A 23,000-nucleotide genomic window follows, 5' to 3' on the forward strand; every position below is an offset into this window, starting at 1 on the left:
TTTATGTTTGAGAGGCACCTCACGATTCTGTGGTGGACAGCAGGCATTATTAGCTGCATTTTACAATGGCAGAAACAGTCCTGGGTAGCGAAAAGAACTTGTCCACAACACACAGCTAGCAAATAGCAGGTCTAGGGCCAGTACCCGGGTAGTCAGACTCCAAACAATATGCTCTTTCCAAAGTGATATTCGGCACTGCAGCAGAGAATGAGAATAAAGTGCTTCTGATTTGAACTGACAGAAGCTTCTAGAATCAGAAAGAGAAAGAATGCCACAAAGAAGACTAAGGCACTTATTCCATGTGCTGCACCTCAAGGAGAAGTCTGTTTAGTTTGGGAGACCAGAGTGCTTCAAGTGGCGCCTCCCCAGTGGCTTTCTTGAGTTTGGGATTTGTCCACTTCATGATTGCTTCTTTTCTGTGGTGGGTGTTTCCCACTCCTTCTCCGAGTCAGCAAACAACCATGAGGAAAAGTTTCCTCCGGTTTTTCTCATCCCCGTTCCTGGGGATAAAAAAACCTGTCCTTCAGATCAAAAGGGAAGGTACTATGATAGCAGCTAACACATAGTGAACATTAATAATGCTTTGAGCTGAGGGCTTTCCTTGAATCCCTCGTCTTTCTCTCTGTAAGAAGAATTGTTCCCATTTGGCAGATGGGAAAACCAAGTCTTAGAAAGTTTCAGTAACTTGCCCAAGGTTGCATCGCTGGGGAGAAGCAGCACAAACTCGAAATCAAGAGGGCTATATTCCCTTCCTTCTGCACTGTTAACTTGAGCTGCAACCAGGGACAAGCATGCACCTTTCCAGAGCCTTGGTTCCTCCATCATAACATTTATGCAACACTCACTCTATGCTGGTCACTAGGCTTTCCCTGCATCAACACATTTAACCCTCAACAACCCTATGGGATTGTACTCTTTTTATCTCCATTTCACAGATGAGGACACTGAGGCTTAGGGATGTTAAGCAGCTTGTCCAGGGTTGTACAGATAGGAACTGCCCTAATGAAATACTCGTGCACTGAACCATAATGCTTCTTCACCTCCCACTGGGAGTCCCCAAGGCCTTCAACTCTGTCTTCCTATCATTCATTATTTTATCTGACAAATAGTATATATTTTTTCTTCCCGAAAGTAACAGCTTCATAGTGAGTTCTTGCAACATTTCAAGGAGCATTCATTATCTTCATTTTATTCCCACTTTACAGATGCAGAAACCGAGGCATAAATCAAATAACTTACTAAGAGTAAAACAATTAGTGAAGAGCAAGAGTGGCTTCAAAGTCAGACCTGCTGAATTCCAACACCCATGTTAACATAGATTCTGTGGAGCTGGCACTCAGAAACCACGTTTACTGCCTCTTGGCCTTGACCTCGTATGAGCAGTGAAATCATAATTCCCAAGCATCTTCTCAGTGGGAGGTGAAGGAGGCAGCTTGCTTGGTAGCTAACTGCAAAACCTCTGGAATTGGATAGAACGATGCTGGAATCCCCACTCTTCCACCTAGTGACTGCATGACTATAAACAAGTTACTTCACCTCTCTGAAATAGTTTTGTTATCTATAAAACGGTAATAATAAATGCACCCATCTCCAAGAGTCATTGCAAATACTATATTAGATGTTGTATGCACAGCTAGTTGCAAAGTACTTGGTATAAAATAAGTGCTCAATGATTGTTAGAGGAGATCAGAGTTGACCTCATAGGATCACCACACTGAACCATCCAGGATGGGACTCAACCTTGCAATGGGCTTCGTCTCCTAGAAGGCACCCTGCTCTGGTCCTTACCATCTGCACTGACCAGTTAGCAGCTTCTCTTACCCCTCAAGATTTCTTCACTTCCTTTGTACTGAGTCAGCTAGAAGGACCACTCATCATTTCACTAAAGTGAAAGGAACTAGAGACAATTGATGATTGATTTTAGAAGCAGGGGACAGGGGTGGAAAGCATGTGGGCTTCAGATCTGTTCAGATCCAAGTTTGAATTTGGATATCACTTAAACCTCCCTGAGTTTCAGGTTATCATTTTAGACTGGCAGCATGAGGATAATAATGCTCACCTTTGCAGAGCTATTAAGAATAAACAAGGAAAATTATAAAGTGCTGTGACCTGTAATAAGACAATGGCTATCATTTTTAGATTGGCCAACTTGTTCACATGGAGCTCTTTGTGGCAGACCATTGAGACCTGAGTTCCACAAATGTCCTTTGCTCACTTTATTTGGCACTGTTTGTGTGGTGAACTTTCCCCACTCTGGCTGTGGCTGGTCAGTCTCTTCCAGTGTGTGGCTAGCAGATCACCTTTGAATAACATCTGTGACTATTTAATTTGTATCGGGGAAAGAAAGAAGTATTACAAGGAAAGCAGGATGTCCTGTTGGGATGCTCAGGGCCCATTTTCTTGCGCTTAGCCTAGGATTGGAGTCTCTTGGCCATCGCGGGTCACCTTGCTGAGAATAAAGGGGCTCCACTGGCTCAATAATTATCCTGGTTGTTTTTTCAGTTGTGGCTCTTTGAGAAAGAGGTTTCCTATGTCAGGAGTACAAAACAGAGGCTGACTTCATAGATCTTCATGCCATTTTTGCCTCTTGTCGTTTATGTCAGATGAGTCTTCAGGCCCCCTTCTCCTGTCACTTTCTTCTTGACATACTAACTTTCTTCTGTTCCGTCCCCATCTTCCCATCTGCTCTTTCTCATATCTCCCCCTTCTACACCTGGCACTTTCCGGCCTCCATACTTCCACTGTTGGGCAACAGAAGAGCTGTCTTTGTTTAAGCTTAAACTTTATCTTCTGGCAAAATGGAGAAATTAACTGCCTACCAGCATCTTGGAGTTCGTTGTGGGGTTCATAGGTTCATACGTGTTAATTGTTTTAAAAAATTCTCCTTACTATAGCAATGCAAGAATCACTAATCTTTCTCTCTTTCCCTTTCTCCCTATTCCTCTTCTCCTCTCCACATTAAGTCTGATTTTTTTCTCTCTCTGAATTTATCCAGCTTACATAATTTGCCTTTTCATTTTGTGAATGGAGATAATTTGTGAATAGAAATTACTTCCAAATGTTTCAAAAATATTTTCTAAGCATTTGCTTTAACATGGTGTTGTGAGCTCTTTTTTTTTCCCCTCTTTCTTTTTTTTCATAAGGAAATAAGTATTTCCAGGGAAATGAGCTTTAGGGGGAGAAAAAGATTGAATTTCACTCTCTTCTTGGATCTCTTTTGTTGATGACAGTTTTGAGCTGGAGTAACTGCAGATATTGACTTGTCGACCACCTGGGGTGGAGGAGGAGGGCAGTTTTATTCAGACTCCTGCCCAGGAAGTCCCAGGAAGGAATAGAATAGGAGGGAAGAGAGAGGAGAGGGTAAATGAATTCAGAAAATAGAGCTAGTCTGGAAACTGATGACTTTTTAGGTGGGAGATTCCCTACATCAGTATTTTAATTTTAAGATGCATTCTCACATTTGGGTTGATTCTGGGGTGCCTCCTAAGGACAGACTTTGTCTTTTATTCATTAATTCAGCAAGCATTCACTGAAAACTTCCTTCTCTCTAAGACCTTAGTGATGCAGAAATGGGTGACTAAGGTCCCTATCCCCGAGGAGATCTCCATCACACATGGAGAGAAAATAGATGTGCAAACTATCACTTATAACACAAGACCAGGGAGACCACACCTATGCTAGCATGGAAGTGAGCATGGGGAGAAGAAAAGGAGTCGTTAGTCTGTTGGTATCAGGGAGTACTTTAGAGGGGAGGTGGCATTTGATATGTAGCTAGAAGGGTGTATAGGATTTTGGCAGAAGGGAAAGAGGGGAGAAATACCTTTCAGGAATAAGAACAGCAAGTGCAGTGATGAAAGCCTGGGAAATCATGGTGAGTAGAATGCCACATATCATTAACACTGGAGGAAAAAGTATACAGGGATCTAGGGTATTGATGGAGAAACTATTGGGGAGAAGGGCAGCATGACAACAAACCTTTCATGCCATAAGAATGTGTATTTGGATTTGATTCTTAACTGATGCAAAACCCGCCAACAATTCTGAGTAGAAGAGGGCATGGAGCGGTCTGGTAGCCCCGTGCAGGATGAAGTGATGGGATGAAAACTAGAGGCGATGAGAGTCAAGGAGGCCATTCCAAAGCCCAGGAAGAGGAGACTGTGAATAAAACAAGAACAATGGCAGGGCAGGCAGAGAGGAGAGGAAATATGAGGGAGACATCATAGAGGTTGAATGTCCTGGTTTGATCATTGACTGAATCTGGTGGGAGGGGAAAGGAGACATCAGGCATAATTCAGTCCATTGATCAGCCTTTTGCTCGATACTGGACAGAGTAACCTGGAGCCAGCCCCCGGGTAAAAGGGGTAGAGGGTAAGAGAAAGTTTCCTGTTCCTGTAATGTACGATGAATAATCAGTTACAATTTCAGTGGATGTCAGCTGGGCTAGATGATGCTGGAGTTTCTGGGACAAAAGATGCACTTCCTAAGTTATTTTCATGCATGTAACGAAAAAATTAGAAGACAGCAGAATAGAGTTTAATAAACTTTCCTATTTTTAATTGTCACTGAATGATGTTTTAAGGATAGTAAGTACTTAGAGGAAAGAAAAGGCTTTAAAAGCACCCACTTTTTCTCTTCCATTGAAATGATGTGTTTCACCTACCTGGTGACTTAATTGCCTAAGAGCAAGGAAGAGTGGAGCTAAAGATAACCTTAGTTGGGCTCTAGAGCGGGGAATGGATTTCTACCTATATGGCAATTATGTACCATGTTCTCTGAGGGTTAGGATCTACACTGGGCTTCAGGATTGTGCTTAGAGGGGCCAGGGTTTCGATTGTTAGGATTAACAGCATCAGATTGGGAAGAGAATGTCGAGGATGTAGGTCAATATCAGTCAAGTTCATTTAGACCTCCCCCGACCCAAATATATACTTGCCACTTTGCTACAAAAGACAAGGTTAGGGGCTACAAGGTGACACCCGAGACTTCTTTAGTGGATGTTTGGAGTTCGCCCATTCTCCAGATATAAGTAAGAAAGAAGGATTCTCCAAAACCCATACCCTCAGACCTCAAGCGAAGGTCTTGGAATAGATAGTTACATTCCTGCTGTCCTTTGCTTCCTGTGGAAGTTAATTTTGTGCTTGTTTAACATTTTTAATTGGCCCAACATGCTCCTACGAGGCATTTTTCAGTCATTCCATGTTTGACTTTACCTGGTTATGACTGTTTCCTGTTTTGGGTTTTTGACATCGTCATTTTGTCTGGTTTTCATGAGAATATCGTTCCCTGCCCGCTGACAGCCATTTGATTTTTCAGCAGCTTAGATAGCAGATCCTGAAGACAGTTGCATCTTCACCTTGGGGAGTGTCTTTCAGTGATGCGTGGTTGGGTAAGATGGAACCTCCACCCGCCGGCTTCCCAAACTGAAATGTTGGCTTTTCTGAACCTCCAAAGTTGCTAAGATACAGTGTGTCTTTGGACCCCTTCCAGGCTGTTTCCTTCCACACTCACAGCTTTGACGGAATATTTCCTCTGCCTGATAGCGTTAGAAAGGTGACATGCCAAACCAAAGTTAGAGCCGTTACAAGACATTTCTTTGAGTGCAGTTTCCTTGGTTCACCCGTTCATCTGCTGTGCTGGAAGAAAAAAGTGAAATCAAAAAAGCTCTATTAAATAGATGTGCCAAGGAACGAGGAAAAAAAGAAAAGTTTCTTCAACTTTTATATGCTCAGAATTGTCTCACAAGCGTATTTTTGTTCCTTTCCTCTATTTAAAAATTGATAACCTAGAAAGTCAGGAGCAGGCTAGGAATCGTTTGTGGCACAAAAGTGGCACCTACTGGTAAGCCTTGGCTTAAATTTGAAGTTTAGATTTGTGCATGACCTTGACCAAAGTTATATCCTCCTGAGAATGCTTCCTAATGATTTTCTATGTCTGGAAGGGCAAACCCTCTTTAGATGTATAAATATTAAAAAGCACTTCTTAGGCATGAGGGCACTGGTTTCAGGGCTACAGAATGACTTTTTCAGCTTGTAATTAAAAACATGTACTGGATAACTAACCAGCAGCAGTGTTTGCTTAAAGGAGCAAATGATTTAAAACTGATTGGGTGGCACACCAAAGTGGAGTGACCCGTGGGTGGCTGTTCTTACCTCTGGTTTCTAGAGGCATCTACCCAGCTCCCCGAGGTTCCTCAAGTCATTGCGTTCTTGACACCCAAGGCCTTCCTTTACTTCTGTGTTTGGAGTTTTTGCTTTATCCTGGTATCCATGGTTTGTTTTTCATATCTTTACTCTGTATCTGAATATTTATTCCACGTTTTAGTTTTCATGTCTTTACTCTGTATCTGAATCTATAGAACTCACGCTCAAGAAAAACCATGGCTCCCCCTTTTGCAGTGCACACTTAGGGTTCATAAGAGATCCCAATGCTGACTGCACTCAGCAGGTCAAACAATCATTTTCAAAGGACCATAAGATTTTTTGAGAGACAGACTGTCCTACATATTTGAAATCTTTTTTTTTTTTTTTTCTATTTTAAAGACAGATTCCATTGAATGCTGCAAAAGTAACAGAAATGACTAGGAACAGAGTTGTGACCTATCCAATTTCAAAAAAGAAAGGGAAGGGGTGAGATCTGCCCCCTCCTAAATAGTAACAGGCCCTTTCTGTTCATCTTCTCATCTAATCTTCTAAACAATCCTGGGTCACAAGATACGGTCATCAACTGCATTTTATAGATGGAAAAGCTGAGACCTAGAGTTTGTCTAGTGGGATGTAACAATTAAGTGGTCATTTTAGGAATCTGTCTCATTTTAAAAACCATATTGTACTCCTTGTGGTGTAAATAAAGATGACCTTTGTTTATTCGTTTACTCATCCATTCATTCACTAAGCACCATGCATGAGCAGGCACCCTGCTGGGGGCTAGGGATGCAGCTCAGAGAAGAGCAGCCAGGAGCTCCGCTCCTCTGGAGCTTTCTGTCTGGTATCACTCCGAGAGTCTCTACATCCCAATTTGCTGTCTGCTCTGAGGGTCTTTTTTAACCCCTGGGGGAGAAGCTGACAGATTGTGAACATCAATAGTTATTGAATTGGTTTTGTCCCAAGGCTTCTTAAAAACACTTTTCAATGAGTGTGAGGCCCTAAATGTCTCCCAAATCCTACTGAAAAAAATCAGAGCAGGTTATGTTTTCATTGTCTAGCCACTCTTGGCCGTGAGGCACTGCATCTGGCTTTTTCTCAGGAGGTCCTTTTTTCACCACAACTCTTCAGCCTTCTACCACTCGGGTTAAGTTTTGCTTGTGCATTTACAATAAGTGCCTGCCAGGCATGGGTGTTGCAGGATTAGAATAAAATAGTGGGGGTGAAGGAAAGCAGATATTTTGGAAACTGGTAGAAACGCTCTATGAAATGGAGCATTGTACCAAACTCAGCCTAGTTATACAAAATCATGTATAGTGTTTCTTTTTATTTTCCATCTTAATGGGAGGAGGCAGAGAACAGTGGTTACAGAACAAGTTTAGAATTGTTCCTGATTGTCCAAGTGGTTGTTTTACCCCTCTGAGATTGGGGCCTCAGGGGCAGCTGTGTCTCTCACACCTGCCCATTCTGCCCCGCTCGACACCACACTGTGATGTTCCATGTCCATCCTGCCTGCACTCTCTAGGCAAGGGTGCATGTGCCAGGCTGTTAAACACCTCGCACCCCACTCGCCTGTCTTTCTCTAAGCAATGGAAGAAGTTTGCTTGGCCACCACAGCTCAGGGAGGAGGGACTTGGATTAGCCCAACAGCTTTTGCTACTGTCAGCATGTGGCCTAATAGAGTTGGAAGACAGGGTTCTTTAGAGGCACTGGTTCTGACAAGGAAAGCTTCTGTAATCTTGCCTTTGTTTAGAAATATGAACTTCGAAACCCTGCTGCAGAGTGTCGGCAGCCACGCTGATCCGAGGCCTTGGGCAAATTCATTTGAATTGCTTTGAAATTGGATATTCAAAATTCAATAAAAATAAGCCAGCCTGATGGTACAGCTGCAGCATTCCCCCCATCCAGCTGGGTAAGCCGTGATGATTTCCAGGCCGCGGACTAGCAAAGCCCGAGTGTGATGGGAAGATGAGCGCCTGAGCTGCCAGAGAACTCTCTCTGGCAGCCCGGCCCGCCGACGGCTGCCTGCCAGCTGACTTGCAGAGCAGGGCTGGCTTTGGCACTAAGTGGCTCCTCTCGCTGGCCTGCCCAGGCGGGGATGCGGGGCCTGCCTCAGTCATGGCCGGGGTCCAGGGGGAGGGGATGCCTCAAGGGCAAATGGATGGGGTGTCGGAAAAACAATAAAATCACAACACTCCAGTTGTTTAGAGAGCAGCTGGACTTCCCAAACACTCTGCCACAGATCCAGAGCCATCAGACACGTAGGTAGGTTTAATTAAATTGTATGCAGATGCAAGCAAACATCATAATTTGCCCTTGAGCACACACTACTGCGTTTGCCTAGAAAGGGGGACGTGACATCCCGGAGGGTGCTCTCTCGCCACCTGCCCTGGGAGCTCCCTCTTCATCATTGTTTATGTGGAAAGGCAATTCTGCTAGAGATTTTAAGAGAAGACCATTCTCACTTTCCTCTAAGTCTCAAGCTGTTTGATCTGTCTGCTTTGCGATGGTGTATCACAATTATGCATAAAAACTGTGACGTATCTATAAGATGTATATAGAGAGAGATATTTATACACATTTATATAAATACATATGCATTTGTAGATGGATAGAGAGATGAATAGATAGACCGACATATACAGATAGACTCCAAATTCGAGAAGTGTTTCTTATTACCCCTAAGCAATCTCAATTTTAATAATTGGGCTCATCATACCCCATGCATGAGTTCAGTCTCTTTTCTTTGTTGGAATTTGTGCATATGTGAACTGTCTTGAGTCAAATTCCAGGAGAAATATATCCATTAGCCTTCCGATTGTCGCACCTATGCCACCTATAGTACCATACCTAAAGAGGGGTAATTGGAGCTCCTGCGTGCAGGGACATTGTGAGCGGCCCACTCCATTGGCCTGTGTTACATATCGCCAGCCACTCAAGGGCCAGCCATGAAATTTAATTTGGAGTTTTACAGACACGTTCTGAATCCGAAATCTCAATAATAACTTTCCCTTTGCTCAGCCTTTTAACTGTGAAATTCAGTTGGGGAGTTTCGAAGCAGCAGGTAATGTCACAGCACTCCAGAGGGATTTTGCCAGAATTCTACTAAAGTGCTTGCAAGTGTCATTTCCATATTTAACTAATTTCAGTTTTTAATTAGCTCCATGTGAAAAATGAGAGTTCACGCTGAGCTCCTCTGTCAGCACAGACTCTTGTTTCCTTTCTAGGATCTCAGGACAATTAAGAAAAAAATAGTTGATGCTACAGTAAGTGTGATCATGCATAGCTCTCTCAAGCCATAACATTGTTTCCTGGCAGTAAGGAAGGGTCACTGCCAGGGCCCACTCGCCAGGCTGGGAAAGAGCAGTTTGGAAAAGGGTTTTACGTGCAGATTTGTGAGTCCTTGGTTCTGAATGATTCCTTAGCTGCAAAAAGTATATTCTTGTCCCTGAATTCTCCAAGATGACCTGAGATTAGGTTTCAAAGGAAGGCTATGTGAAATCCAAAGACGATGTTACTCTAGGAAAACAGGTTTCCTTGGTGTTATCTCTGTGCTAAACTCCAGCATCCAGGTGCTTATCAGGTCATTTGATTTCAGATTCGTAAGGCCCTTGGCATACAAAAGTAACTTCTTTATGATTTAAGTTTCAAAATGCAGTACACACATGGAAATTTGTTAATCCTACATTCAAAGTGTAAATTTACCACTTGGGACTCACATGCAAATGGAAAACTACATACTCTTCAAAAAAAAATGTATTGGGAGGTTCTGTTTTGCATAAACTGAAAAATATTTGATGTGATCAGGTTTCTGAAACAATTTCGAGGAAGCCAAACAAATACAGGCTCTGCATTTCATTTGCATAGCATCCATGCTAATGGCATGATTTGTTTAAAAGAAAAGATTCATTAAAAGTTTTGAGAATGGTTAAAGTGGAAAAGTATTTGACACTTCTCTATAGTAGTAATTCTTGGAAATTAGTTTGGAAAGTAGAATCCTTTTTTATTTCTTCATATGTGTTAGTGTTGGGTAATCGTTCTCTGTTGACAATAGACATTAATAAATGATGTGATAGCAAGAACACTTGATATCTCCAACAGGGACTGAAAATTGAAATCCAAGTAGCAAGAAGAAGCTTAAGTATTAGGTTTATATGGCTACATTGGGAAATAGGATAAGATATAGGTAGGGTTTCCTTCCATGTTCTCTTGACTACCACATGGACTTGAGTTCCCAAAGAGCAGACACAACTGTGTGGTTCACGGATGAGATTAGAGGAGCAGGTGTCCTGTGGGGTTGCCAGAAATGCCGCCATTGAAGATGTGTTGGTATAAGTGGAACATGAAAAGATGGAGGCAAATTCTTGAACATGAAGAGACCACCCACAAGTTGTTTAAACTAAAATAACTGCCATCTGAGCTACAATGGCTAGCAATAAAGGCTTCATTGGCCAGTGCATCCTGAGGTTGGAATTTGATCTCTCTGTGTGGGAGAGGGCCTATTTGAGTTCTGAGGGCAAAACCCCATCTCCCTGACTATGAAGGGGGCTCACTTGCGATGGGGAATTGGGAAAAACACAACTTCTATTAATAATTCAGTGTTGTTTGCACAACTCTCTGGGGAAGATCATAGTTGGGAGTGCTTATATTTCTTTGCTCTTCTCAAGGTATGACGTAATCTGTTTGCTCTTCTCAAGGTATGATGTCAAGTTGGCCTCTTCTTGGCCTCCCAGCAACAGTAGCTACAGCCACAAGAAGCCTTTCCTTCCCTAAGGAGATTTGACCCACCATTCCTCTGCATGTTGGGGACCCCTCTCGCAGTGCAAATAACAGGCAGAAGCGGTGTCCACCTAAACATTTATCCACTGACGTAGGGATTAGCAATTAGCCCTCTCATTATGGGGATTGGCTTAATAGAATTGTGGGACTAGCACACACTCTGGAGGGCGAAATTAGAATGAGCAGCAGAAGAGATGCTGACTTATGGAAGCAGAGAGAAATCCTGAAAGCAATAGTATTTTTAGGACTTATTATGTGAATTTTGAGCCTGATAACTAAGAATGGAAACCATGGATTTGTCATCAGAAGCACTTAAATCATACATGGTAAATTATCCACGTAGTTATTAATTTACACAACAAATGTTTCCTGGTACAAGGGAAGAGAACAGGCTCTGGAATACAGGCTGCTGGGTTCACATCCCAGCTTTTCTACTTATCAACGACACGAGCACAGGTATGTTACTTAACCTCACTGTGACTTAGTTTCCTCCCTGTAAAATGGATACAATAATAGCACTTATTTCATAGGGGAGGTTATAAAGACTAAACGAGATAGCTCTTGAATAGCCCTTAGCACAGTGCTTGGCCAAAGGTAAGCACTAAATAAAATAGATTTTTACTGTGACAGGTTCTGCTTATACCATAGTGAACCAAACAAACCTAGGTTCTCCCCTTCCGGAAGACATACCAGCATACACAGATAGAACCAAGGAAAACTAATCACTTCACAACCATTCCAGGGTCTATCAGCCTCCTGATTTCTATATGAAATAAGAATATCAAATTAGGAGGAATGTGACCATGTCAGCAAGAATAAACTAATTAGCTAAAGCTACTTATTAAAATGATAATCCCTCCACATGGCCTAGGCACTTGCATGTGCACCTGTCAGGAAATTAGCTACACACACACACACACAAACACACACACACACACACGTGCTTGTGAAATGACACAGAAGCACACTCCCCATGCTGTGGAGAGCCAAGGTACCTTCACCCTCTGAGACTTGGCTCCCGACTGAGGTACTGAGCAGGAGGCTGTGGGGCAAGGACTCTGAAGGTCAACTCTGAGATCACTGGCACTTCATTAAGGAGTCTGTTCTAAGTGCACAGGGCTTTCCCAGAAGAGGAAATACAGCCTCCCCCTTACATCCAAACATACTGCCCAGAAGCCCCTAGAATGGCTTTTTGTTTCACTAACACTGTCAGATAATTCACCCAGGATTTTTCAGGCATCATAGCTTCTGCTAGCAGACTGGAGTACACAAAGAAAAAAGTGCTCAGCTCCAAATCTTGCCTGGAACTGACCTCGGCCCTGGACTGCCTTTTGTGTATCCCAAATTTGAACTCTGTGTTTTTGCCTCTAGCTTTCTAGTGCCATGTCCTGGGTCATGTGAGTGCTCAGGGTTCTTTTTTTGGGTGCTTGGTGCTGAAAACATCACTCCTCATGACCAGAATGAAAGGTGTTGTCTAAAGAAAAGTCAAGTTGAACTGTCTGGTTCCTCTACTTTTGGAAATATAATGGAACCTCAACTTTGCGTGGCTCTATCTGTGTTAAAGATTCTAACAGAGAATACATCTCTATATATGTTTTGTTTACTGTTTTGCTTTTGTTTCTAGCTTTACTGTTTTCCTTTGTGTGGAATGTTCCAGTGCAACTGTTTGTTCTTGCTGTCTAAGAAATATAGCACATAGGTACTACAGCAGATTTATGTGGTAGTAAGAAGACGTCCACCTATTGCTTTGTGTAATAAACTTCCTTCCAGAAAGAAGAGAAAAAAATGGCTGTGTCCTAACTGCAGAACAAGTTTAGTGAGCATTTACGGAAATCAACACCACTGGCACAAATGGAGGGTGCAGAGATCTTTGGGTTCCAAGTTTTCTGCCCATTCTAGAGAGGAGCAGACCTTAGAAGGTAGCTATCGTGTATGCCTTCTACGGAGGGCACTAGCACTCAGCCTGAGCGACAGGGTTGGACCAGCCAGTCAGCCTTCTGCCGCCTCTCTCGATATCAAATGTCTCTAAGGAGCTTTGGCAAGAGTGGAATCACAATTTGATCCTAGCTGAAGTTCCTGATAAATCCTCAGGTCCCACCCAGGAATCACTGTGGTTGATAAAAAGAGGAGTCCATATGCTTTACACACAAGACAGCCAGGCAGTTTTGACACTTTGTGGAAAGTGTAGAGGCTTGATATGGATTCTTATCTAGGCAGAGACCTATCCCAGCGTGACACAGAGAAGGGGCTCAGGGGCGATTCTAGGCATGGGCAGTGCTTTTCTCCGCAAAGAACTCTACTTCTTCAAGCTTTAAACAAGGTGTGGTGGACACCAAATGAAGAGGAGTCTGCCTGGCTCACACCGGTTCCCTTGGTGACAGGTTGCCAAATGTAGGATGCCCGGTTAAATTTGAGTTTCAGAATAATAATGAAAATGCCTTTAATATAAGTATGTCCCAAATATTGCGTGGGAAATTCAAATGTAACTGGCTTCCTGAGTTTTTATTCACTAAGTTCGACAAGTTTACTTGGTGGCTGTGTCTGTATCCAACACGCTCTTTGGGTCCCTAAATCGAGCAGGGTTGATATTATTATCTTACTTTCCTCACCATAGCAACTGTCAAAAAAAATGGGCTTGTGACCTCAGCTGAGCCAATTAGAGTCCTTAACTAGGGTCCCTAAAAGTGAACCTGGAAAAGTGGAGCTCTTTTTTCTCCTGGTAGCCTAAGGGCATGGGAATATTACCCTCTGTGCCCATGGTCATCCCCTCAGGGATAAACCCTCTCTTAATTTGGTCAGGCTGCTATAACAAAATGCCAGAGGCGGACTAGCTTTTAAAGAACAGAAACTTATTTCTTGGTTCTGGAGGCTGAGAAGCCCAAGATCAAGGCACCTACAGATTCAGTGAGGACTCGCTTTCTGGTTCCTAGATGGCAGTTTCTAGCTATGTCCTCACATGGTGGAAGAGACTAGCTAGCTGTTTTATAAGGACACCAATCCCACTCACGACCTAATCACTTCCCAAGGGCTTCACCGCCTAATACCATCACCTTGGTTAGAATCTCAACATACACATTTTGGGGAGGGATAGACATTCAGGCCATAGCAAAAACGATTGGTCAGCTACTCTTCCACTTTCACAAGCTGCCTTCATCACCTTCAAAAAAAATTCCTCTTTCCTGCTTAAGGTAGATCAAGGTGAACCCTAAAGATCCTATGCTAGTATGTAGCTACTCAGTCAAAACTCCCAAGTTTGGCATGATGGACTGAAGAAAGAGGAATTCACCCTAGGAATGCTTATAGACAGATGTTTACAATCAGATGCCCCAGCCACAATATATCCTTGGTGGATCCTCTGGCTTTGGGCAGCCCTGTGCCTGATAGTGGGGAGGGGGTGGCAATTGCTCTGCCAAACACAGCAGAGATCCCCCACGGTGCACCTGCCTCAGGTCAGTACCTCCACAGTCAGGGCTGACCAGAACATAGAGAAAGGAGCCTTCCTGTCATGCCACTTTGAGCCACTGTCTAAAATATCTTCTGTCTGAACATATCTCTCATCCTTAACTGGCACCGTGCCTAAAATTTCCACCTTTAGAGTTTATGCGTTTGGCTTAAATCGTTAGTCTTCCCTATAATTGCACATCCATTAATGATAGAATATGTGATGTTGTGGGGAGGATGTGGATGAATTAATAATTAATATCAAGATCCAACAGATTTTTTAAAGTTCCATTGATGTGGCTGATAGTTTGGAAAGCAGAGTTCTGAGAGAGTTGGATGGGAGTCCTGGAAACCTCTGAAGTGGTGGGAAAGCATTCATACAAGAGGCACTGCTGAGTTTGGAGGGGGGCACTGAGTCCCTCTGATCATGGGTCACCTGCAGCAGGCAGAATGGACACAGGGCAGGTACTGGATGGAGAGGAGGCATGCTGAGAAAGAATGTCCCTGTTTCACCATGTCACTTTGGCCCAAGTCTGGTTCTGGCTCTTTTTTTTTTTTTTTTTTTTTTCATCTTTCCACCCTGGCTTGAACATCTCTTTTCCATACTGCATCTTCGCAGCTGCTTCTGACACGCTACCTGTTTGGGCAGACACCTAGTGCCTAGACCTGGAGGGAGATGTCTGGGCTCTCTCACCTCCTCCACCTTCATAGAAACAGACAAGAGGAGCTTGTTACTTCCCTTCCTGTTCTCTTTCATTAATTGCTGTCAGCCAAGCCTTGTGCAATACGTGTGGTTCTCAAACTTGAGCATTCATCCGAATCACCTGGAAGGCTCATTAACACACAGATACCTGGACTTCAGCCCTGAGTTTCTGATTTGCAGGTCTGGAGTAGGGCCCAATAATTTCCATTTATAATAAGTTCTCAGGGGACGCTGATTCTACTGGTCTGGAAACCACAGCCCAAAACCACTGGCCTAGACAGTGAGCTTCTTGAGGGCAGGAGTGGCATCTTCAGAATCATTGTATCCCCAGAGCCTAGCACAACAGCAGGCACAGGGTTGAAGGTTAGGAAATGCTTGTTAATGGAGCTCTACCAAGCTACACAAGGCTTTACCCTGTTGCAACAATCGTGTAAACACCCTGAATTTTCAGATATCAGACTAAAAGAAGAAAATACTATTGCCATCTAATGTGTTTTTTACACAGTGGCATCTCCAGAATACATACAGGAGGGGATTAAAGGTGCCAGACTGGGAGGAAAAGGGGAGGTTGGGGGCTCATCTTAAAACTCCACTTGCACAGGAAAGATACTGTTTTTACTGATACTCTATTTGTGGTAACTTCAGAGAAGGCTGATGGAAATCATTTAGAATTTTCCTACTCACCTTCCTTTTCCACCCCAACTGCACCCCCCAACCACTGCTTAGTGTCACCACTGATTTCACATGTGCATGAGGTATGTGCACCAGGTCAGCTGATCTGAGGTTCCTCTGTCAAGCTTCACTGCAAAAGTGCAGCTTCAAGAGTCAGTGCAGTAAGGTGGAAGTGAATGGGATCGGGGATCTGTGCTTTTCAATAGAGATGAATGTCCTCTCTGCCAAGGTATTAATCTTTCCAGGTCCCCAGAACCTCTTTTGTAAAATGAGTCTGGAGAAGGTGACCACTTAGTATTTTCCTATATTTCCTAATTTCTGTTATTTTAATTCAAAAGGCAAGCCATCTCAAATTTAGGAATGGGCTATTTGCTTGTAACCCAGCTGTTTGGAATTTTAGAGATTTTTCTCCAGACAGACCATATTCCTTCTGGATGGTCCACACAATGATTGCTCTTTGTCGGGTTCTTAACTGTGTGTCAAGCACTGAGATAAATGTTTTGCATGCTTTATTTCATTGAATGTGGCAACCCCCTGGGAGGTAGGAAATTTTATGATTCCCATTTTGCAGTTGAGGAAACTGAGGATCTGGGAAGAAAGAAAGACAGAGGGAGGGAGTGAGGGAGAGAGAGTGAGGAAAAAAATGAAAGAAAAGAAAGAGAAAGAGAGGGAGGAAGGGAGCAAGGGAGGGAGGGAGGAAGAAAGGGAGGAAGGGAGGAAGGAGGGAACCAGGGAAGGAGGGAAGGAGGGAGGAAGGAAGGGAAGGAGGGAGGGAGGGAGGGTGGGAAAGAAAGAAAAGAAAGCTTTCCCAGAGCCTCACAGCTACTAAAAACCAGGGCTGGGACCTAGACCTGAAGCCAGGTCTGCTGCTTCCAAAGCTACTCTAATCACCATATTCTATTGTTCCTACAAAAGTCTAGTTTACCCACAATGCACCTCCTGAAATGTAGAGTCTGGCTTTGGAGAGAAGTAGGTTTTCTTTTTTCTGCCACTTTCACTATAAGAGACAGAAAGCATGGTAATCAAGTGTTCTGAGCCAGAGTCCCCAAGTTCAAAGCCTAGCTCTGCCACTACTGGCAGAATAATCTTGGACAAGATACTTAATCTCTCTCTCCCATAGTTTCTTCAGCTATCAAAAGAGTATGATAAAAGTATCTGCCTCTAAAACTAGTATATTAAGTGACTAATACATTAAGCTGAACCATGTGAAACTGGTAATATTCTACCATATTTAATCTCCAGAAAGGGCAATTTCATGTCTAAATATTTAAAGTGCTTATTACAATAGTGCACGGCACACGGCAAGCACTATATTAGTGTTCGTTATTATCCTTATTGAAAATTGCCCCGAGGGTTTGCCGTATCTGGGGTATAGTAGGGGTTCAATAGTTGCTGGTGAATTTATTGAATGAAGTAGAAACTGGGATGCCCAGGAAACATCTGGGGTAGTCTGGGCTATGAAGACCCTCCAGGGTCGGGAGGAAGGCAGGTAGGGCAGGGGAGGAGGTTAGGGTTCTTAGATTTGAATAGATTTGAGACTCTCTTAGTATTGCCCTGGAATAAGGCAGGAAAGCTCAAAGTGAGAAGGACCCATCCCATAGGTCCAGTCACCCTAAAGTTTTGTCCTTTGGCTTCTAAAGAAGCAAAGAAAAACCCTCAAGGCAGAGGCAGTGGGGAGTTAGGTCTTATGGTTTGCTTGTGTCTTGCTTTTTTTACAGCTAGAAATAATGAGAAAAGACAGACAAGGGAGAGCCTCCCTTCCAGCCTTTCCTCAGCTGCTGGTGTTTTTCCTTCCTAGACCACTGTGTGAGAGGAAGGGGAAAATGCAGAAATAATGGTGGATCTTTAGGAACAGAAAGACCAATGTTAGAGGTTAGGTGTAACCGAGTACAGAGTAATATTTACCCAGGTGTGGCAGTCATGTCACTGCATGGCTATGTGTGGCATGTGGACAATTCTGTATTACAATAGTTATGTTTATTTCAATGTATCACAAAAATCTTAACACATTAAGCTTTTTACTTCACAGATACTACCTTGGGATGAGGCTAAATGGATTAAAGTTTTTAAAAAATAGATTGCTATTTTTTCTTTCTTTTTTAATAATATTCCTTGTTGCATATATAACAACTTATAGGTTGCAAAAGAGGATTTATTTTTTCATACCTGTCTACTATAAGTCTTTGTCCACAAGTCAAACAAAAGCAAACACAAGTGATAGAAAGGAGACTGATTTTAAAATGTAGTTAAGAAATAACAGTCTAAGTGGAGCTTAGATTTCATGAAAACCATGAACGCAGTAAATGATGACTATGGTTAGGGAAGCACCAGAAATGCAGTTAGGATACATCTATGTATTCCTGGCTCTGGATCTTAGTAGCTAGGTGACAGTGGGCAAGTTATTTAATCTCTCTATGTCTCAGTTTCCTCATGTGTAAAGTGAGGATACTTGCTACTTCAAAGGTGATTTTTTTTTAATGATCAAATGAGAAATGTCTTAAAAGCAGGTAGTAAGAATTCAGTAGACACTGTTTATGACTATTATCATTATTATTAGCTTGGCACACTCCCAGACCTTAATTAATTGTCTTTTTTTTAGATAGAAGTTTTCAAGCCATTCTTTCATTCAAATAAGTATTTCTTAAACACTACTGTGTTCTAAAGCTTATGCTAGCTGTGGGGACAGATTTGAAAGAGGGGAAGGAAGACCTACTCTCACCTCTCAACGTGTTCATGGCTCAAAATTTGGAGGGAGAAGTCAGGCATGGTAGCTGTAATCACGCCTGTAATCCCAGCACTTTGGGAGGCTGAAGTGGGAAGATCACTTGAGGTCAGGAGTTCGAGACCAGCCTGGCCAACATGGTGAAACCCCATCTCTACTGAAAATACAAAAAAATTAGCCAAGTGTGATTGCAGGCACCTGTAGTCCCAGCTACTCGGGAGGCTGAGGCAGGAGAATGGCGTGAACCCGGGAGGCAGAGCTTGCAGTGAGCTGAGATCGCGCCACTGCACTCCAGCCTAGGCGACAGAGCAAGACTCCGTCTCAAAAAAAAAAAAAAAAATACAAAAATTAATCAAGAGTTGTAGCACGTGCCTATATTCCCAGCTGCTTGGGAGGCTGAGGCAAGAGAATGAATCACTTGAACCTGGAAGACAGAGGTTGCAGTGAGCCGAGATGGCGCCACTCCACTCCAGCCTGGGAGAAAGAGTGAGACTCTCTCTCAAAAAAATAATAATAAAAAAAAGAACTGGAGGGGGAGTAGGATGATCAATATATAAATAATTGCCATGTAAAACCATAAACTCTGTAAGTGGTGAGGTTATAAAATATCCAGGGAAGGCCAAGCGTGGTGGCTCATACTTGTAATCCCAGGACTTTTCAAGGCTGTGATGGAAGGATCACTAGAGCTCAGGAGTTTGAGACTAGCCTAGGCAACATAGTGAGACCACCCCCCCATCTCTATTAAAAAATTAAAAATAAAAATAATTTAAAAATAATAACTTTAAATGATGAGGAATGGTGGCGCATGTCTGTAGTCCCAGCTACTTGGGAGGCTAAGGTGGGAGGATCACTTGAGCCAAGGAGACAGACAGCTGCAGTGAGCTATGATTGCACGACTGCACTCCAACCTGGGTGACAGAGGGAGACTCTATCTCAAAGAAAATAAATAAATAAATAACATGATAAAATGTCCAGAGAGCATGCAGGAGGATATCAGCCTAGAAAAATCCTGTCAGCCACTGTGGTCTAGGACCTGCTCTGTGAAATGTGTTCAGTATAACTGAAGAACTGAATTAATTTACATTTAACCGTTGAAAATTTAGCATCTGAATTGAGATGTGCTGTAAGTATAAAATACAAACCATATTTTGAAGACTTAGTGCAAAAAACAGTCTTTTTACTGTCTCATTAAAGATTTTTATGTTGATTTTATATTGATAATATTTTGGATATATTGAGTAAAAGGTATAGTATTAAATTTTTTAACTTATTTAATGTGGTTACCAGAAAATTTTACATTTCATAAGTGGGCCAGGTGCAGTGGCTCACACCTGTAATCTCAGTACTTTGGGAGCCGAGCAGATCACCTGAGGTCAGGAGTTTGAGACCAGCCTGGCCAACATGGTGAAACCCTGTCTCTACTACAAATACAAAAATTGGCTGGGCATGGTGATGCATACATGTAATCCCAGCTACTCAGGAGGCTGAGGCATGAGAATTGTTTGAACCTGGGAGGCAGAAGTTGCAGTGAACTGAGATAGAACTGCTGCAATCCAGCCTGGGTGACAGAGGGAGACCCTTTCTTTAAAAAAAAAAAAAGTCATAAGTGGCTTGTGTTTTATTTCTATTGGACAGTGCTGATTAGAGCAGAATGCAAATGACATTCACAGTAGAGAACTCCAGAAGATGTGGACATTTCAGAAGAGACCCAACTTCGGTTACCTTGGACAATTCTTTCTGACAGATCTAGAGCAAAGCTTAAAGGATCTGAGGCACAGATTCAAAGGCTGTTTCTGGGGCTGCGGAAGAAGAGAAGTGCCTCTGAGGTTTCGTCCTAACTACAGGACCTTGCTGGAGTTGCCAGATTTAGCAAACTTATAAATTAAAACCTGGCAACCCTAGACCTTGGGTATGTTGTAGAACTGCAACAAGCCTCGGTCTCTTCATCTTTAAAATTGAGATAAAAAGTAACTGCCTCGTGAGTGTCTTGCAAAGCTTAAATGAATCGAATGAGACTAGTAAGAGATGCATGAAGAAAGTTTAACCTAAAAGAGCTAAGGAATTAAAACAAATTGGGGGACTTTCCAAACGTGCCTATCTTTCTTTAGCTCTGAGCATGCAGGTAAGGGAGATCTCTCCCAGGCCAGTGTTGAGGGAGACACCAGCCCCTACCTGGGAGATGTATTAGGTTAGGCCTGGCTTGGGGACTTCCATAGAGTTAGGATCAGGCATGGGAGCATAAGCCATAAGGAGGAGGGGGACACATCATGACCATGTCGAATGTCATCCCAATGCCTTGTATAAGCCAGAAATGCCACAGCAGTCTGCAGTGCTGCTGCCAATTGACAGAATCATGTGCCTTTAGCACCAAAGAAATTTGTGTGACTTGAGTGTCACATAAAACCCATAAAATTAGCTCCCTTGGGATTGGCGTGGTGGCTTACGCCTGTAATCCCAGCACTTTGGGAGGCCGAGGCAGGCAGATCACCTGAAGTCAGGAGTTTGAGACCAGCTTGGCCAACATGGTGAAACCCCATCTCTATTAAAAATGCAAAAATTAGCTGGGCATGGTGGTGGGTGCCTATAATTCCAGCTACTCAGGAGGCTGAGGCTAGATAATCACTTGAACACAGGAGGCAGAGGTTGCAGTGAGCCGAGATCACACCATTGCACTCCAGCCTGGGCAACAAGAGTGAAACTCCATCTAAAAAAAAAAGAAAAATAGCTCTGTTAAGTAAATTGTCACAAATTCAAAATAAGTCTAATTGTGTCATTTATCTAATTACAGATGAAAATGCAGTCCCTTATAGATGCAAGTAGTTTACATTCCAAAAAGAAATTATCCTCCCCCACCCCACCCCAGATTAGCTCTTTCCTCACAAGAAGTTGACCATATTGACATTAAGCATATCAGAGGCTGAGGAAGACTGCCCCATTGCCCAGGTTTTCATTCTCTACTACCTAATCAGGCCCTAGGAGATAGAACTAATTTTTTTAACGTGATGTTTCTTTCCACCAGACCAAGTTTTAAATGTTTCAGGTTAGCTATGTGAAATCCACTTAACTGAAAACCATTTGCAAGAAAGATCAAACCCAATTTGCTAATACAGGACTTTTTTTTATTTCTGAGTTTGAAAAAAATCTTGAGCTAACCATGTCAGAAATTAAAAATTGAAAAGGACTCTGGCAGCCTCCCCGTGTGCCTAATTTGGCTTTGCTGAACAAATGACCAAATTGGAATGAGAATTACATACAGGATTTGCTCAACATCCTTACTTCTTCAACTCATTTCTCACTCCTGAAAAAGTACCAAGTTCGCATGCAGGAGGGAGCATGTCTACATTGACCACAATGGCGTCAGACCAGGTAGAAATAGAAAAATGGTGATTTTAGATTCTAGCTGTGAATAAACTTCTGCAGTAGAAGACATTTGTCATAGAAACTCAGTTTAATGAATTTAAGATCAGAAAGGACCATAATTTTATTAACAGGTTATTTTGTTCATGCCCTATCTTGCAAAAAGTAGTAATAAAAATATTAAGTGGGTAAGAGGAGGAGGCTTCTCTGAAGTCCACCTCATTTTGTCTTTAATAAGGCATTGCATTGCACATAGACACCTGAATTCTCTGTCTTTCTTTAAGGAGATGGAAGAGGACAGTAGAGAGAGCACCAGAGAGTCAAAAGATCAAGGTTCAAATCCTGGCTCAGTCAGCCATTAGCTGTCATGACCCTAGGCAAGTCATTTCACTTAAGTAGGGCTCAGAGTCACCATCTATCTATACAGCAAAAGTCTGGACCGGATGGCCTTTGAGGCCCACCTTAACAGTGCCTCTGCCATTCTAATGTGACACAGAAAAGGAAACCACAGAGGTTTCTCTGAAGGAGGGGGTTCGGGCAAATGAGAGAAAATACCTAGGTGACTAGAATCCCAGTCTTCACTGATGCTTGGTGTTGAGCTGATGGTTGTCAGCGGATGGAGTGGTAGTCAAGAGCTTCAGATGTCACACAGCTCAGGTTCAAATCCCACCTCTAACACTTACCAGCTGCATGTTACTTCAGCACTCTGAGCCTCAGTTTCTTCATTGCAAAATGGGAGAGCAATATATATCTCATAAAATTGGTAACAATTGCTTATCACAGAGCTTGGCACATGCTAAGGGCTCAATAAGATCGCCATTGTTACAAAACAACCCAAGACCCAGCAGGAGGTGAAATGTTTCTTGAGTGCCTCCTGTGTGCCGGTTACCCCCAGATCGTCACCACTTTTGCACCTTCTCGACCCTATAAGGTCAGTGTGAGCAAGAAAACACGGCTAAGAGCACATACTTGGCTCTAAAACCAGCTGCCCCGCCTACCAGCCCTGTCAAAACCTTTATGCCTCCACTCCTTCCTCTGTAAAATGGGAATCATAGTTCTTACCTCTAGGTTTACTGTAAAGAGCAAATGAGGTGATGCGTATAGAGGGCTTAGAACAGTGGTTGACACTGAGTCAGTACGTCACAAAAATGTTAGTTGTTATCATAGCTAAGGAAAGTGAAGTTCA

The 23,000-nt window shown here is 42.8% G+C and overlaps 1 protein-coding gene and 1 pseudogene across 1 annotated transcript in view; one reads left to right on the forward strand and one right to left on the reverse strand.

The window, feature by feature from the left end:
• The window catches only part of TENM2 (teneurin transmembrane protein 2), a 689,205-nt gene that overhangs the window by 437,705 nt on the left and 228,500 nt on the right, over nt 1-23,000 (forward strand). The window lies entirely within an intron of this gene.
• Nucleotides 17,840-17,953, reverse strand: LOC114679163 (small nucleolar RNA SNORA40; annotated as a pseudogene).

The sequence above is a fragment of the Macaca mulatta genome, chromosome 6, assembly GCF_049350105.2.
Source record: "Macaca mulatta isolate MMU2019108-1 chromosome 6, T2T-MMU8v2.0, whole genome shotgun sequence".
NCBI lineage: Eukaryota > Metazoa > Chordata > Mammalia > Primates > Cercopithecidae > Macaca > Macaca mulatta.